General features: G+C 33.9%; 1 long non-coding RNA gene across 1 annotated transcript; it reads left to right on the top strand.

Moving 5' to 3' along the window:
- Positions 1 to 2,765: 2,765 nt before the first annotated feature.
- LOC139876975 (uncharacterized) lies at positions 2,766 to 4,042 on the top strand. The gene is made up of 2 exons (XR_011768394.1): positions 2,766 to 3,858; positions 3,984 to 4,042. It is a non-coding gene; the product is annotated as an uncharacterized lncRNA (long non-coding RNA).
- Positions 4,043 to 6,248: the final 2,206 nt, after the last annotated feature.

Here is a 6,248-nt window from a genome sequence, read left to right as displayed (position 1 = left end):
TGTGAATACCTGTTGTTGCTATTGTGTAGTTGTCTTTGATTGATAGTTTCTTTTTTTATATAGCAGAATTTTTCAAACTGAATGGGGTTTCTCTGATACAATTCATGTTCGTTGTGGGAAATGGGTTATTGCAGTCAATGGTGTTCTTAAGGTTGTTTTACTTAAAAATGGTGCTTTTGTAAACCAAACTGATATTTGGTTTCACCATAACCTGCGTTACTTGAAAAGAAGCCTCAATTTTCTGTTAAGTCCAATGGTTAATCTTTTGCTCCTGCTCAAAAGTAAGTTTTTCTATATATCAAGCGTAGTGTTTCACTTTCAGTAGTTTATGGGTTGAAATATTGAGGTATTAATTCATTGAAGTAGTTACTTGAATGATATAATTTTAAAACTGAGTTTGTAGTTGAAATAATTTTTGTTCAGCTGTTATTTCTGATGTCGTGATATTGTACCAAACACATGTGTAACCTCTCGAGGAGTTTCGTTGCCTTCTTTGAACATTGCAGCCTCTCCGAGAATGTGGGGGCAGTCCTCAGACAGGGTAGCGTCTCCTTTTGTAGATGAGTGAAGTAGATGTATGATGCTTTTCACAGCTCCGGTATGAGGTCTATATAAAGAAGGTTTAAAAAGAGGCCGTGATGATGAATATGTGGGATTTGGGTCGAGCAACGAGAAAATGATTTTTTATCTTGGCGGGGTAACCTGTAGGATGCAGCCATGGCAAACTAATGTTCCGTTGCTTGATTTCATACATACATCTGAGCCTTTTTCGTGTTTCTATTTATGTTTTCTTTCAATAATTCATTTGTTATTGCTATATTATATTATTGTTATTATTATTATTATTACAATCAATTGGAACTGGCGTGAGAATAGGTTCGTGATGTGTTGGTTGCTTCGGATTAGATTAATTAGCTTAATTTCTACTGCTCAATCCTAAGCTATATCCGTGCCTGTCGTTAATATTTAAAGGGATTTTATTTCATTTTGATTGATAGCTTAAAGGAAATGCATGTTCTATTTTTTGATGTTGTTAAATAAATTTCATGCACAAGTTAATATTGAAAAAGTTGATTCATATTCATCTGTTGTACCAAATGCAGATCCATGCTGATTCTTAGGTTCTTTGGGCTGCTGGTATTTGGTTCTGATTACTTGCTTTTGATCGTCTACCGGAGCTTTGTTGCCGTCTTTGGACATCGCAGTCTCTCTGCGGAATGTGGATGTAGTCCTCTAACATGGTAGCATCTCTTTATGTAGACGAATGAAGTAAATGTTCGATGCTTCTTACAACTCCGGTATCAGGTCTATATAAAAATTTAATAGAAAAGAGGCAGTGATGATGAATAAGTGGGGGTTGGGTTGATCAATGAGAAAAAACGAATTCGTATCTTGGCGTGGATACCCACGGGTTGCAGCCATGGCGAATGATGTTTCGTTGCTTGATGTCGTACATACATATGAGCCTTTTTCATGTTTCACTTTATGTTTTCTTTCAATAATTTGTGTGGCCTTTGTTGTTACACTTCTTTTGTATCGACGTTAATGAAAACAGGCTCTACAATCACGAGATCAATCTTTTCAGTTTTGGACCTGTATTATGGGAATTACTAACCAGCAAGGTTCATCATCTTCCAATACATTTATGGCAATGAGTCAAAAATTCTGTTTCCCTTATGTTAATTTGAAATTATATATTTTTCTAATGTGTTTGTTTGTCCGGTTTCGTATAGACGCCCCTGTAGAAAGTTTTTGGCTTGGTCCGAATCCAGAAGTAAATCTTCTGATTAATGTATTACAATTAACAAGGAAGGTAGGAAATACTTGTATTGTATTTCAGAGTGAGTGTGTGTGTGTGGGTGGGTGGGTGGGTGCAGGATCAATGGGGAAGTAATCAATCAGGGGGAAGCAAAAAAAAAAAAATTCGTTTTTTTGGAATTTTTTTTTTCCGGCATCAAGATCACACGAAAATATGAACATTTAGAAGAGACACTTCGTGATGAATGTCATTATTTAGGCGGAAAACGATCGACAAAAATAACATTCAAGATAATATTGTTCGTGAAGAATATGAACGTTTTTTTTTCATGTTTTGTGAAATAAAATTTAGCCCGATTTAGAGTTTAGGGTTTAGGGTTTGGTGTTTTGGGTTTATTCCATAAACTCAAAACCCTAAACCCTAAACTCTAAACCGTTCGTGTTAAAAACTCAATCTAAATTCTAAATCTAAACCCTAAATCTAAACCCTAAACCCTAAATTTCTAAACCCTATAAACCCTAATATCTAAACCCTAATAGCTAAAACCTCAACATACGCTCGAAAAACACGATAATTGTTATATATTACTTCTTCGAGCGTTTTCCCGCCAAAATAAAAACATTTATCACAAAGTGTCTCTACTAAATGTTCATATTTTCATCTCATCTATAATGTTCGTGAACAAAGTTTTTTCAAAAAACAAAAAAAAAAAAAAGTTTTTGCTTCCCCCGCTTCCCCCGATTGGTTACTTCCCTCTTGATCCTACCCATATATATATATATATATATATATATATATATATATATATATATATATATATATATATATATATATATATATATATCTTCTGATTAATGTATTACAATTAACAAGGAAGGTAGGAAATACTTGTATTGTATTTCAGTTTTCATATATGTATGTATGTATGTATGTATATATAAGTAACCATTCGGGGGGAAGCGGGGGGAAGAAAAAACTTTTTTTTTTTTTTTTTCGTTTTTTGAAAAAACTTTGTTCACGAACATTATAGATGAGATGAAAATATGAACATTTAGTAGAGACACTTTGTGATAAATGTTTTTATTTTGGCGGGAAAACGCTCGAAGAAGTAATCTATAACAATTATCGTGTTTTTCGAGCGTATTTTGAGGTTTTAGCTATTGGGGTTTAGATATTAGGGTTTATAGGGTTTAGATATTAGGGTTTAGAAATTTAGGGTTTAGGGTTTAGATTTAGGGTTTAGATTTAGGATTTAGATTGAGTTTTTAACACGAACGGTTTAGGGTTTAGGGTTTGGTGTTTTGGGTTTATGGAATAAACTCAAAACACCAAACCCTAAACTCTAAATCGGGCTAAATTTTACTTCACAAAACATGAAGAAAAAACGTTCATATTCTTCAAGAACAATATTATCTTGAATGTTATTTTTGTCGATCGTTTTTCCGCCTAAATAATAACATTCATCACGAAGTGTCTCTTCTAAATGTTCATATTTTCGTGTGATCTTGATGCCGGGAAAAAAAAAAAATTCAAAAAAACGAAAAAAAAAAAAAATATTGCTTCCCCCCACTTCCCCCGATTGGTTACTTCCCCATTGATCCTGCCCCTATATATATATATATATATATATATATATATATATAACTGAATTGTATTGTTACTATTGTCTGCTTATTGTTTTCATCTCTGCCTATAAGAAGTATCCACCCATGGCACCTTTCCCATATCGTTTGGGGGTAAAGGGGAGGGGGGTTTTACTTGACCGTGCCCTTGGATCGGTTTCAAGGTTTCCTCCCGGGCAGCGATGGGGGCGGGGTTATTATCGCTGCATCGGCATAGTCAAAACAGGAGATGATCGCAACGGGTGGTTTAGTCCCTCTCGGGTGATCCCAATGTATGCTTATCTATAAACATGTTTCATAGTTTTTACGTAATTGCAGCTTAAGTATTATGTATGCGGCGGTTGTCACCAAACTCTACCTTATTTGCTTTGCTATTTGTTGCTGCTGTTCCAGTTAGGTTTTCTTCCTCAACTTATTTGTTTCGCTATCTGGGTATGCTTGCAGTTGATTGTTCCGATTGTGCAAATGATCATTTTGGTATTTGCGCTGTCATTACTTCTCATATGTTCCTTTTTCCGAGTAATATCAGTTCAACGTTTTTAAATATATACTTTGTACCTTTTACGATATTAAATTGAGATATGATTTCGTATCTCTTGCAGTCCCCGTAAGATAATAATAGACTGGAATTGACGGATTTCAAATCCATTTTGATACGAGACTCGCTCTGTATGATTTTGTTTCTGTAAACTTTCTATTATGTGATCATCTGCATTTGTTATCAGTATGTAAAAATTTTAGTCAACATAATAATACATCATATATCTGCCGTTATAAGGATATGCGTATCAGCTGAGTTAGTGATTAATTTTTGATCCGTGTATTTGTAGCTAATGCATAATTTTTTATAGTGATCATATGTTTAGCTTAAACCTCTTGGTGGATTTGCTATTTTATGCTGATTTAGGGAAGCTATTTATTGATTACTCACTATGGTTCATACATCTATAAATGTATACTCCTGGCACACAGTTATTTACTGCTGATGCATTTGCGTGTGATTGGGCATGGAACGTGGTAGTCATGCTTATATGATGTGTTAATCAGGTTGGCGAATATCATTTTTCTAATGTCGTAGCCTTCATTGCCTTATCAGCCGGATCACTTTCTAGTCCGCTCATTTTCCTTTAAAAACGTTATTTTGTATACAGTTATGACTAATTTCACTAACTAACTCATCGTTATTCATTCAATTCTTGCTTTGTACAGAACTTCTATATGATTGGATGTAGTAATATGAGTAAATCAGCTTGGAGAGTATTAAAGATAGACAAGTCTTTGAACCAGTTACAATAAACATAAACATCATAATAACATAGCATCCTAAAAAAAAACTCATACCGACTATCAAAACTTCGATTTAAACTAGACCTGGAAAAAAGGACTCAAAGCTTCAAAAATGGGTCCATTGGGTTTACTTGAAGACTCAAATGGGTTCAAAGTCCAAACACAAAATATCAAAAATTACTTCAAGACCCAAATGGATCCAGAATTACATAATTAAAAATTACCTGAAGACCCAAATGGGTTTACTTCAAAAGATTTGATTTCGACCTGCGATTTCGAGGCATGTTTTTCGACGCGCGTTTTCGACACCCGTTTTCGACATGCGTTTTCGACGCGCATTTTCGACTTCCGGTTTTGACGCGCGTTTTCTGCCCCCGTTTTTGTAAAGACCCAGAAAATTTCATATTAATAAATTAATTACAAGATAAAATGTTTCCGACACGATAAACGAACCTATTATGCTGAATTTTAAAACTTTTTGAACTAGTTTACACATTCATGTGCCTTTCGATTTTTTTGACGATTCACGAACGTCATAACCTGTGATAATTATATAATCGTTTTATTTTTATGATGCAAGTTTTTTTTAATTTATAAGAAGAAACACAATTAAATCAAAGATTCTACAGTAAAACACTATTTGCTACGGTAAAAATCATTTTTCTACAGTAAAACACTATTTGCTGCGGTAAAATCTGTTTGCTACAGTAACACTATTTCGTCGGCATAAACTAACAAAATTGAGGCGGCTTCACTGTTCTTCACTGTTTAACACGTTTTGATTATTATTATATTATTATATTATATTATTATATTATTTAATCTATTATTATTGATCTATATAAGTTAGTACTCCGTTCAGTTAAGGAGACCACACACACAAAAAAAAAAATAATAAATAAATAATACGGAGTACATGTTATATTACTCCGTATCATTTTATCTATAATTTACTCCGCATCAATTTTATTTTTATTTTTCAAAACGGGTTTTCAAACCGTTTTAAACTAAGAAAATATTGGGTATTGTTCGGGTTATTGTTCTTGAATCTAAGGCCAACCGTACAGTCGTCTACCATCATTACGTCTACGCAGTTTATCTACAATATTGAATCTCAATATTGAACCGTGAGTTTATAGTCTCCCTTTTTAAACGCTTTAAATATTTTTGGGCTGAGAATACATGCACTTTATTTTATACGCAATGGACACAAGTATTTACTCATTTAATTCTACACTGAGTTAAACCGAAAATCCCTTAGCTTTGGTAACTAGTAGCTGCCAGTACATAGGATGTGGACTGGTGGGCGCGAATAATTGTATATGGATCCATAGGGCTTGACATCCCCGTCCGAGCTAGTAGCGCTAGCCTTTTAACGGACGTATGTTATTTGAGTTTACGACACATTGGTTTGCGTGTATTAAAACGAATAGGGTAATTATTATTATAGCGTTAAGTTTAGTTACCAGGGTGCTCTGTTACGTAGAATCTATTGATAAACTTTTGTTGAAATCTTGTGGTCTATCTTTATATACTTGTGACTCGAGCAATTAAACCTATAACTCACCAACATTCGTGTT

This window comes from Rutidosis leptorrhynchoides, chromosome 11 (genome assembly GCF_046630445.1).
Source record: "Rutidosis leptorrhynchoides isolate AG116_Rl617_1_P2 chromosome 11, CSIRO_AGI_Rlap_v1, whole genome shotgun sequence".
Lineage (NCBI taxonomy): Eukaryota > Viridiplantae > Streptophyta > Magnoliopsida > Asterales > Asteraceae > Rutidosis > Rutidosis leptorrhynchoides.
The sequence above is the reverse complement of the archived record's forward strand: the minus strand, read 5'-3'. Positions and strand labels throughout refer to the sequence as shown.